At 40.5% G+C, this 12,966-nt stretch overlaps 1 protein-coding gene across 2 annotated transcripts in view; it reads left to right on the forward strand.

Moving 5' to 3' along the window:
• Nucleotides 1-12,966, forward strand: part of LOC102790037 (thyroid hormone receptor alpha) — a 144,882-nt gene that overhangs the window by 36,604 nt on the left and 95,312 nt on the right. For both annotated transcript variants that reach the window (XM_006805117.3, XM_035914014.2), the window contains exon 3: nt 8,153-9,262. The gene's annotated coding sequence lies outside the window, so the exon portion shown is untranslated. The remainder of the gene's footprint in view (nt 1-8,152; nt 9,263-12,966) is intronic.

The following is a 12,966-nucleotide window of genomic DNA, read 5'->3' on the forward strand; positions in this document are numbered from 1 at the left end:
GCCTTAACCGTTTCTGCTTGGTATTGTAGCTTTTAGAAAATATTAGTCAAGAGAATAAGAACAGTATATCTGTGGCTCACTCGAAGTCCACAATAGTTCTTGATGCTAAATAAGAGACAGGAAATCACTGAAGACTAAGGGGAATCTCTCCCTCTGAAACATAAATCAGCTGTCTTTTTCTTTCACAATCAGTCTAGCAGACGCTGAGATATTAACCCATTTACCCTGCATTATTTTACTGTAAACAGTTTGTACTGTACATCTGTCAGTGTAACTGTTGCTGGAAGGAAGCCATTTTTCTTCCTTTGTACAGGATGATGCATTAGCTCGCTCTTCCCTCACGCCTGCTTTTGCCTCCTTCCGTCTTTACAGGATTCATCTTGGTGTCTCTTTCATTTCATGTTTCCTGCTGCTGGGTAATTAAGCTTTCTGCAGTAATGTGAGCGAAAGCAGAGGTTGTTGTTTAAACGCTCTCTTCCATCATGAGAGAGAGCGTACCAGCGATGGACCATGAACCACGGCGAAACTAGTTCATGGTGGTTTCCAAGTTGATGTGCTGAAGCACACAGCAAGTCCACATGTGCCTCAGTATTTTTGTGTAAACACAACTTATCATTAGACCTGCACAAATCACATCCATCTCCATTTTCCAGTTCAGGGTTACGGGAGTCTGGAGCCCAGTAACAATTGTGGGTAATTTACAATCACCAGTTAACCTAAACCCACTAACTGCATGTCTCTGGCAGCAAATGTTGAGTCATCTTTTAGTTTTAGTTAGAATTTCAGCATCTAAATTTGACTAAATGTTGTAAGATTATTGTAGACTAAATCTGAGTGGATTCAATTAACTGTAAGAGTTTGTGAGTGGGAGTTACAGGTGTTTTATTTTTCGTGACATCAAATACAAAATGTGTTGTGTGTTTGTCTGACTCTTCTCTTCCTGTGTTGACGTTTAGAAGCATCTGAACAATTGTACCGTTTCCTCTGCGCAGATCAGCGTCTAACCTCACGGTTCTGCTCGGCTCACTTCCAAACGTGCACGGCTTTTCTACACAGATCTAATCTCACCATAATATTTTTGTTTTTACTCACTGATGAAAGTGCCGGAACATTTCATCATAGTTTTTGTTCTGTTGTTTTTTTAGTTGTCATCTTGTTCTTGTCAGGATGAAAAATGGTCATTGATGAAAACTGTGGGTCAACAAAATTAACACGGGTCTCTGGACTGTGGGAGGAAGTTGGAGTCCCCAGGGAGACCCTGTGTGGAAGAACATGCAAACTGCACACTGATAGGCCCAACCACATCGACCTTCCTGGTGTGAACCAACAGTGCTAATACCACGAGTGTTGTGCTTGGTACAGATGCTACAAATATGCAATCAAAATTATCTTCACCTGACAGTTTATCTAAAGAAGACTTGGTGCTGTTGCATGCTGCTCGCTGTTTCCTGTCAGAACATGAAAAGGTCACGAAAAACAAATCTGTTTCCCAGATTTCTTAGCAGTAGATTTGAGATGGAAGTATATTTGTTTGCCTTGGTAAGATGTAGCAAGAGGTGCATTTGACCTCAAAACCTAGTAAAGTTGTTTTTAATGCCTAAACCTAGCCGAGCAATGCAGCTTACATTAATAATGCACTGAGAGTGATTACACATGCAGGGTGAAACTCAGCGATGTGTACGACTCAAACTTAAAAATCTGGTTTGGGGGGTGAAATGAGCCCCTCTGAAATATTTCTTTATTTATGATCTCTGTAGAAGGTGCTCATAGTGGAGGCTGATGCTCTCGCTGCCCTCAGTTTGCAGAGGAAGTAGAGTCCCTGTTGGGCTTTGACCAGAAGAGATGTGCACACCCAGGAACTTGGTGCTGCTTACCCTCCACAGCAGCACCGTTCATTCAATTCAATACTTTATTGTCCAACGAGGGGAAGTTTATGATTTTATTTATTTACATCAGTGGATCCACGCTGGACAGACAAACTCACTGAGGGACACAGACAAACATCCAGATGTTTCTGTGTGTTCAGAAGCAAGATAGAGGCTGTGTTTATTTCAGGAACTGCTGTGTTGTTTCTGCAGACATAAATGCACAGGGCACACCTTTACATATTTGAAAACCACTAATATAGAAAATTTTATACATGAGAGGAACCTGCTGGAGCTTTTCTGTGTGGGGTTTCCTTCTGTGTAGGTATCTGAATATACAACGCTCTTTAAGGAGAGGCTGCTGGTGACATTCTATAGAGCCACCATAGAGAGCATCCTAACGTACGGCATAACAACATGGTATGCAGGGTGCTCAGTTGCAGACAGGAAAGGACTGCAGAGGGTCATCAACACAGCCCAGAAGATCACTGGCTGCTCTCTGCCCAGTCTGGAGGCCATTGCAAACTCCCGATACCTCAGCAGAGCTGGCAATATCATTAAGGACTACTCTCACCCCAGTAATCAACTGTTTGAACTATTACCGTCAGGCCGACGGTACAGGTCACATAAAACCAGGACAAACAGCAAATAGCTTCTTTCCCAGAGCTATCACCGTAGCAAATAAGCACAAAACAATTAAACCTGCTTAACTATACCATACTTGCCATTGTCACTATATTATGCTTCTATTCATACTATCATTATATTATGCTGCTATCCTGTATATATTGTACTTATTATTGTCTGAGTACTTCGGTTGTTTTATTGTACTTTTTAAATTTTACATTTATATTTATTATTGCATTTTGCACCAAGGGAGTGGCACTCCAATTTCGTTGTACTTGTACAATGACAATAAAGGCTATTCTATTCTATTCTATTCTATTCTAATTGGTTTATTTTATGTGAACAAGAGCCTTGAAAAATATAAAGGTAATACAAATACTACTAAACATTTTAATCTGTGTGCTGCTATCTTTAAGCTAGCATGCGTGATCCAGCTACAGTTTGGTGGATGACCCTCAATAGAAAAACTAAAATGAGGCTCGACTTTCACATTTTCTCTTTAGAGAAGAGGTGATGTGTGTCTTTAGCATGAAGTTGACTTGCATAGTCTAAATGAGCCAGATAGTCACACAATGAGATGTGTGTCTGACAGAGAACCCGAGGCCAGCTCGCACAGATGGAGGGAGATTAACAGGGAATATGTGTGTGTGTGCAGTTAAATGCGGGGTGCCTATAATAGACTTTCCACCCAGTAGCTGCTTTGCATACTAAATAAGTCCTGTAGCTCTCGCAGATGCAAAATGACCTCCATACATTTGTTGGTTATGAGCTCTATCGACACTACAGAGAAGCGCTGACGTGTAAGGAAGCACGTCATTGCATACTGCTGCTTTGCTTTTTTCTGCTGTGCATGAATCACTGTTCTTGTTTAACATGTGTGACATGAACAAATGTATGTAAATGCAGCCCCTGGTGAAACATCTTGATTATGCTTGAGAGCGTTGACGTGAAGTACTCCGCCACTCCCAGCGCGCCTTCCTGCTGTACAAGCAACTCAGGGTTTACACAGGGCCACCGACACAAACTGACATGAAGTGCTTGGGTTGGAGTTATGGAGTGTAGCCTACTGTACCTTTACCTCATTGCATTGTGAGCTATACTGGTAGCGCCTCCTCCCCCACACTTTGGCTGAAAGATAACTGTAACACCCACACGGAGCTCTTCTTCAAGCTGTGGATACGCTCCACAGGTACAGAGCAGGGTTATCATAGTTGACTAAAACAAAAACAAAACTAGATGTGAGAAAACATTCAGACATTTGAAAAAAAGTACAACTAACTAACTAAATATAGAAATATAGAGGAAATCTGTTACTTTGGTTAAACTATTATTATACATTTTATTACGTCACCGAGTCGGTGACAGATGTGTTTGAGACTCTGTCAGCTGCTTTCAAATAGAGCAGTAATACCTGTGCTGATTTTCCTCGAGGCCCTTCACACAGTAACAATTAAACGGACTGGTTCTTATATGGTGCTTTTCGACTCTCACTGAGCACAAAGAGGATTTTATACGACTTGTCTCATTCACACAAGTGTCGAACTGCCAAACTTCCAATTAGAAGATGATCTGCTCCACCTCCTGAGATACTGCCACGCCTAAAAAGATCAATTAAAACGACAAATATAAACTCTGAAACGATTAAAACGAAGCTAAAACGAAACCTTTTGAAACGATAAAAACTAAACTGACAGAAGAATGAATTAAAAACAAATGAAATAAAATTAAAAACTCATTAGAAATGACAAAACTATAGTACCTCCAAGCAGACTGAGTCAGAAACACTGCCTTTACACTGGGATTGCTTATTTGAAAAAGTAATTAAGCAACTGATTACACGACTTGCATAACCAGCCCTGTGGCCACACTCATTGTAATGCACGCAGACTTGCGATATTACACTTCAGCTAGAATCAAATGAAAGCATCCAGCAGTGCTAAGTTGCACTCTTGACCTCTTTAAGACCCCAGAATCTCCTAATGGGCCTTTCTGCCTATTGCCACAGTAACGTCTGACAAAAAGATTTGCTCTGTTTGTTGCTCTAAGAATCAAGATCAATGCACAAGAGCCAAAACAAATATTTATTTGTTGCCAAATCTTAACATGAGAGAATATTAATTTGGCAAAAAACAAATTGCAGCAAATAAGAGTCCTGACCTTTGATGGTGATCTTTCTCTAATTGTAATTTTAAAAAGTTCTTTTTCTTTTTTTTAAATCCATTTGACTTAAAGCACTTTGCAAACACACTTGGGCGCTGTAACTATTGTGGTTGTTGTGGTTTGTTTATTTATTTAAACCAGCATACTGCTTAAATTAAAATGGTTAAAGATGGATATGATTGGCTTATAAGACGCTACAGTCAGTAGTTCAAGTAAGTGATATACCAGTTTGTACTCCACACAGATTGTACTCTTAATATTTACAACTAGTGGTGTGTTATTTTGTACCAAGCTACCTGTGCTGGTAAAAACAATTGAGGTAAGAAGTAGTTGAATCGCAGCAGGAAAAGCCCAGTTCAAAGAAATGTTTTTTCCACCTGATGCTAACAGTGGAAATGTTGCCAGTCGAATGCACGAGGCCTTGAACAACTGCTGCTGTGATTAAAAAAAACTCTTAGAAATGGTCAAAAATGATGGCTGAGTCAACAAAATGTGACTTTAACATCTGAGTCTAGTTGTACATTGGGTGACATCACTGCTGTGATCTTTCCCAAGACGATTCTTCACCTGTACAGACTTAATCCTCAACCATAGCAGCAGCTTGTGGGTTGCCCCGATAATCTGTCTAATCCCCGGTCACACAGGCCTAGAGTCTGGTCTTTGAGTAAAGTGTTTGCTCAAGGTTGGTTGCAGCTGGTATACAGGTCTGTACCAAAACCCTCCTTGCAGTTGCTTTGGTCAGTAGCTGGTTGCTGAGGTTGCCCGCCTTGCAAACTGGTCTGTAAGCTGCAGTGAACCTGAAGACCGTTTGCCTTCAAAGTAAAAGTTTAGTTTTATGAAAAGCGCAGGCGACTGTGGAAATTTGTCTCCTTTTTTCTCTGCTAGTGTTTTATCTCCTTCCTAGTCTGGTTTGAGAAAATTGCACAGTACTTACTGTCTGTTTTCATGTAGATGATACAGTTATTTATTGTTGTGCTTGCACCGTCCACGTGGTTTTTGAACAGTTACTAGCTGATTGTGTACACTCTCACCTCTGTCAGCTCAGACTGCTTTTAAATGCTCTTCTCAAATAGGAGAGTGTGCCTGCAGTTAGGGCTGTTCGATATAACGATATATATCGGATGACGATATAAAAACGTCTATCGTTTCATTTTACGCTATCGTTTGTTTCGTGGTGTCGCAAAATAAACTGCTTACAGCAATATTTGTTCATGGTTTTGATGGTCACTGTAGTGGCTATATTAATTTCCTAAAGTTCTCTCTTATATTTACTATAACCACACTACAGACAAATAAGCGTTTGTTTTTATGGGTTGTTGTTAGCAACAACGACGGTAAAACCACCGCGTGTTCGCTTGTTCCACATAAACCTTTCACAATAAAGCTCAAGATCCTGTTGAGACTTTTCAAAATAAACTGAATCACGTGAAAGATGCAGAGAATGCGGATGAGAAGTAAAAAAGAGCCGCCAGGTACTAAAAAATAAACCGTAGACTCAAACGTTAGAACAGGCTTTTCCCCGCAGCACGCCGTGTAATAAATACTCACAAAGAAAACGGCGGCTGTTACAACTTGTGTCTAAAAACGTATCGTTTCATGCATCAGTTAAAACACTCGACTCCAGCTACACGACGCGCAGCTGGAAAAACGTCACGCAAGTCGAGCTGCCCGAGATTCACAGAATTTACAGAAAATGTTACATTTTTGTGATTTATATCGTTATTGGACGATAGAATTCTTATATCGGGATATGAGATTTTGGTCATATCGCGCAGCCCTACCTGCAGTACTTCCCTCTCTTGTATCTGCTCAAGGCATCTATTGAAACTGTGACCTCATGCAAATACTTCGTATTGTGATTGATGATAATCTTTCCTTTAAGCCACACGTTGAGCACCTGTTAAGGAAACTTGAAGTTGGGCCTTTTTTTTCTGAAATCGATTGTGTTTCTCTTTCACCGCAAGACAAAGGCTTGTTGCTACCACTTTTTTACCCGTCCTGAATTACGGTGATATAATTTACACGAACACCTCTGCTCATTCGCTCCATCTTTTGGACTCTGTTTATCACGGCTTTATGATTTATGACTGGTTGTAAACCTTTAACCCATCACTGTACTTTATATTTTCTGGCTGGCCCTCGTTGGCCTTATGCAGGATGATTCACTGGTATAATCTATAAATCTATTTGTGATTTACTCCCTGCTTATTTATCAGATTACATGTTACATAAACATCTTAGTCATAGTCTGCAGTCTCTTTATTACAGTCATCGTTCCATCAGTTTGTACAGAACTTGGAAAACAGGATTCTCCTTTTCTGCTCCATCTTCATGGAAAACATTACAGAAGGATTGGCAGCTCTCAGCTGATTTCACTTGCAGATGTAAAAGACGTACAAATGACCCTTTAAAATCATCACTAGGAACGTATTCCTGTTTCTGACATGACTGTGTAAACATTAGACTATTTTTTTTAATATTTGCTATTTTAATGCTGTTGTATTTTTGTTGTCATTTAATGTTTGTCTCTCTTGTAAATGAGACATCAAGTCTAAATGGGGCTAGATTATTGTAGACTAAATCACAAGTTGATTCATTTGACTAAAATTTAAGGTTTGTTGTGTTTTTAAAAGTTGCTCCATGTGGTTTAAACAGAGTCGTATTGTTCTTGGCATCAAATGCAAAATGTGTCCAAGTGTTTTTATTTAATCTCCTAGGACTGCCGTCCACATATGGGGACATCACATTTTGGGTTGTCTAGACCACAAACTAAATTTTGCTCTTTCAAATGAGCCATATGGCTCAAAGGGGCACAGTTGTTGTTTCACAGTTGTTGTTTTTGTGCTCAGGAAAAATGCTGCTGTGTTCAGACACCAAATAAAGAGTTTTGCACATCATTACTCAAATGTGACTTTATGGTCCCCACGGACCGGTTTATGTCCAACAATATTTTATGGACCAGCCTTTAAGGCGTCACCGATAAATACAACAAGATAAAACCAGTACCTGTACCAAAAAGAAGATTTGTTCATAACACACGGGAAAAGACCCAGGGAAACCTAAACGATAAAAACTGGTTGAAAACCCCGAAAACCATAAATTTCACACCTGAGCCTCAACTCTTGCGGCCCGATACCAAACGACTCAAGGACTGGTATCGGTCCATGGCCCGGGGGTTGGGGACGGCTGTTCTATCGAACACTATAAAGCCGAATCACAAAGAGAAATTAGAAATGCATGCCATGAGTTCAGGTTTTAGGAGATTAATCACTGTCTTGTTTTCGGCAAGGGAAAGAAGGTTGTAGAAAAAAATTGTTTAAAAATGGATCAGCAACCACTTGCCAACCGATTGTGGGCCTTTGCTGCATAAATGTAGCCTTTGTGAGGTACTTTGCTGCTGTCAAGAGGGAAATGTTGTCCAGACCCTACTGACTTTTCCTCTGCCAACACAATGTGGTTGCCTCTCTAACTTGTTTTTGTTTTCTTTTTTTCTTCCATAGGCGAAGCCCCTAAATGACCCTATCCACTCTGAATGAGACGGCAAGATTCGACTTGTTTCAGACTCTGGCAAACCACCAGCATTCTTTACCAGTGTAGAAGATTAGACTTGACAGTTTTACCTCCCGTCATTGGTTCCAGTCAGAGAAAACCACATCTGCTTTCTACCTCGAAGGGAAATAGAAAAGGAAGAAACATCCGTTTACTTTCCATGATTAGTTTCTCATCTTCTTCTCATTGCAATGTTTTTCCGTCTTACCTCAGGGATCCTCTCCCACTGCCTACCTCCACCACCGAAACAGCCAGCCCAGTGACTGCAACACGAAGCAATAATACACCCGTGACCTGCCACTGTTGTTACCGTGACAACCAGTATTGCCTCTCAAGATCTCCTCAGTGCACCCGTGACGTGAGCAAAGACCTTTGACCTGTAACCACCTGCCAGCCCTTACCTGTTCACGGCCTAAACAGAACCGATCAACACAAACCTGGTCTGCTTATTACCTAAAGGAAAACCCTCATTAAGCTCACACTTTCTACTCCAGGCAGACAACTGTATACCTCAGCAAACACAACTTCTGGATAGTCAGGAAACAGAAGTAAACTTTCAGTCACGACTCACTATCCTGGTGCTTTAATCTACCCAGCAGGCGACACATGCTCACTAACCTGATGCTTCAAGCCACGCAGTAGACTTCTCACTCTGGAATCTTCCAATTGCCTTAAAGGCACGAGTATAGCAACAGTAGCCAGGTGCTTGCACAAAACTTCAGTTCATCTGATCCTCAGCAAAGTCACATCATACACAAGCCTCAAGATCTGAGCAGTAGCAGAAATCAGCAATCGCTCAGGGGACCGCTTTGGAAGTACCGCCTTGAGTTTGGACGTCTCTTTGTGGAGTAGTGAAGCTACTCCAGGAAGAGGAGAAACTATTGGGAGCCTCATGTTCTGTTACTACTCTGCAGGAAGATGCAAAAAGTAAAGAACTGACTGTCAGATGTAACAGAGAGCGTTATACGCCCGAACGACGTAAACACAGATCCGTATGGTGTGACGGAGAGGAATAAAAGAAGGAAACAAAACAAGCTTCTCCTACAGATGAGAATATAATGGTGAGTCGTTTTTTTTTGGTTTGTTTCACCCCCCCCCCACCCCTACCCCCTTTAGTTTTATATTTTTCATTTCTTATAGGTATCGCTAACTGACATTTGAATGACATTTCTGCCTTATTAAATGATACAGAGTGGAGCCAGACAGAAGATTAGGGAGAGATGGAAGGAGCGCTATGCAGTAAAGGTCATTAAATGCTTCAATAAATCTTAACAAAGAAACATCACACTAGTTTCTAGCCACACTGAGGTTTGTTGCTTTAAGCAATTGAAAGTTAAATATGACAAATTATCAGTGGCTGTGTCACATTTTGATGTCTTATATGGTGCCTTTAAGTGCTCCCTAACATTTAGCTTGATGGCTATAATAGAAACAAAGTCGACATTTAGGGCCATCTGTCTAAAAGCTTGACTAAAACGTATCTAGTGTTTCTAAATCATGTGCTGTGAGACGATAAAATGTTAGTATGACTCCAGGAAAGGATGGAAAACACAGTGTTGCTCTGTCACTGAAACGTCTCAGTGTCCATCGTTATGAAATCTTGTTGAGACTTTTATGGTTCCAGGACACTGTATCAAAGACTTTGGGAAGCTCCTGACCTTTTCATTCGTCACTGAAATATCTCTGTAGCTGTTGGATTGGATGGTTTGGTATAAAATGTGGTACGTCTATATTCTCTATGGTGAATTTTGACAAGTGTGACCTTTCATTTTGCACCAACATCACGTTTAGCAGTCGAAAATCTGCCATTCCTGTCAGCTACAGTAATACTTTGTGCTTGTGCTAATAGTTAGCATGCTAACACATTACGCTAAAGAGATTATAACCAGCATGTTGACATTGGCAGTTAGCTCAAGGCTCTGATGTGCCTAAACTGACAGAGCACCTAGGTCAGGGGTGTCAAACTCAAATACACAGTGGGCCAAAATTCAAAACTGGAACAAAGTCGCGGGCTAACGTTAATATTTATTGAAAAAAAATCTTCCTCCAGATATAAGAATTAATCTTTTCTTATGGACTCAAATAAGTTTTGCTGGAAAACTGAATATGGAACAAGCAAAGCTTAATACTAAACAATATATATATTAGCTGTATAATACCAGTAGGCCAGCTCTAATAGTAATTTAGTATGGCTTCGCGGGCCAAATGTAATTATGCTGCGGGCCAAATTTGGCCCGCGGGCCAGAGTTTGACACCTATGACTTATGGCAAAGTTACAGTCTCAATGTTATTCTTTATTTTTTCTCAGTGTCTTCTTGAGGGACAGTATGTGTATATGTGTGCGTGATATTAAATGAATGTTTAAGTGCAGGTTATTGTGCAGACTCAGCACAGAGCATCAAAGAGTTGATTTGTAGTGCGTGGCATCAGTGTGGTGGCAGCTGTCCTGGCAGCCATTTTTGGAATTCCATAAGATACTATGGCTGTGTCCCAAAACGTCGGCTGCATCCTCTGGAGGCCGCATTTGAAGGCCGATTACGTCACAGCCAGGCGACGAAGGCTGTCCCAATTCGTCGACTCCTTCAAATGCGTCCTTCATTTCCCCGAATTTGAAGGATGGGTCGGGTGTGTCCTTCGTGGCCCACCATATCCCAGAATTCATAGCGCGGCCCAGCCAAACTCCAGTTTCTGGCAATGCTACTAAGTTTTAAAATTAGTCTTATTAATCTTTCTGGGCCACAAAATAAACTTTTAACATATTTTCAGGCGAGAAAGTAGCTGTGTAAACATCAAATATCTGCTTGGTTTATCAAGACATCGCATATTTGCAAAAGTGTGCCGACATTTTCGGAGACGTCTCTTACCCACCCGCTCGATAGCAAGCCGGGGGGTTCAATGGTCACTCCAGCCGGCGAGAGCAGCGGACTCCCGGCTTCATCGTTTTCAGTCCCCCGCTCTTTCGCTACTCAGGTTAAACATGATATATAAGTCACTCGGATAACTTAAAAATGAAATTTCTTTTACCCTTTTTCTGTGTTTTATTTGTTCCGGGGTAAATCGGTTTGGCTGAGATCAAAGTTATTCGATTATTAGATTAAATAAAACTTTATTAATCCATCAAGTGGGTTCCTCCGGAATTTTCACACAGCTGAATAAACGTTAAACAGAAAACTGATTAAACAGAAGTGTGAGACGGTCAAGAATTTACGCCAATGTCCTGTTATATTTTAGATAGCAAGGAGCAGACGGCCGAGTTTATTAAACTCCACCGACACAGCGGTGACGCAAATCTGAAGGCTAGACCGTCCCATTTCACAGCCTCGCACTTCCGGCCTTCTCGGTCTTTGAAGGACCCAGCCCACGTAGACCGCAAAGGCCGGGTCCTCCGAAGGATGCAGCCGACGTTTTGGGACACAGCTTCCGATTCATATCAGTATGTCACACATAAACACATTGTATTGAATGACACAAAAACAGAATCTTATGAGAATTATAAGATTCTGCTAACATTCTGTCCACATTTGATAACCTGCTTAGTGATGTGAAATCATCATCAATGTGTGTGGGCAAAACAGAAGCAACTTTGGATTTCTAACTACAAATCCATTCTCTCTTGTTTCTTTTTGTCTTTATCCCACTCTAATAGAAACAGATCCAGGTACATTTACAGCAATATTCAAACTGAATACAGGCTGCTGGCCATTGACATGTAGTATCCTTTCGACTTGAAGTCACCTGGAACTGTAGCTGTGCTGTAAACAAATAATGAAGCACAGTTTGACCAGAATAAGAACTAGAATCTTTAACACACTAAGATAATAAAATACACAAGCTATTTGGCTGGTAACTGGCAATAAGCCAGAGGACTAATGGCCCAGAAGGCCCAAATGAAACTAGTAATGTCCAGACATCTAGCCTATATTACTTAATATTCATTAACCTATTTAAAAGGTCTGTTTCAGGTAAAGTGTAAATCTGCACCTGATTTGTATGATTACATTTTCTCTTTGTCTTTTTCTGCTGCAGCAGCCAAAGTCTGATTTATTAATGACAAACCAGTGGTAGAAGCATCATAGCATCAAGAAAACTGGACAGTTAAAGGATTTTTCCTTGATGATCTGAAATGTTTAAGTGTGACAAACATACAAATAAATAGGAAAACGCTTTTTCACACCATTGTCATATAAAAGACTTCCTTCATTCTGTTCATTGACCCCATTGTGGACCACTAAAATTTTGTATACTATGTAGTATATACCTTATTAGACAACATCAAAATAGCGCTGTCAAAAATGACAATAGCGTTGGCATTTTTGTTATTTGTGTTTTGTAATCTTTATAAAAACCTAGAAAAAACCACCTCTTAATCTTTGGTATATGGCGAGGCGCTGTGGACATCCAAGTTTGTGATTGTGTAGATTTTTCAAATCAATACCATGGTTGCATCTACTGAAAATCTCTGTGAAGCTTTGTCAAACTCAAATACGCAGTGGGCCAAAATTCAAAACTGGAGCAAAGTCGCGGGCTAACGTTAATATTTATTGAAAAAAAATCTTCCTCCAGATATAAGAATGAATCTTTTCTTATGGACTCAAATAAGTTTTGCTGGAAAACTGAATATGGAACAAGCAAAGCTTAATACTAAACAATATATATATTAGCTGTATAATACCAGTAGGCCAGCTCTAATAGTAATTAATTTGGTATGGCTTCGCGGGCCAGAGTTTGACACCTATGACCTAGGTCATGTACATGTTCTGAACAG

The sequence above is a fragment of the Neolamprologus brichardi genome, unplaced genomic scaffold (genome assembly GCF_056152115.1).
Source record: "Neolamprologus brichardi isolate AB-2024 unplaced genomic scaffold, ASM5615211v1 NODE_ptg000031l+_length_7269946_cov_1, whole genome shotgun sequence".
Taxonomy (NCBI): domain Eukaryota; kingdom Metazoa; phylum Chordata; class Actinopteri; order Cichliformes; family Cichlidae; genus Neolamprologus; species Neolamprologus brichardi.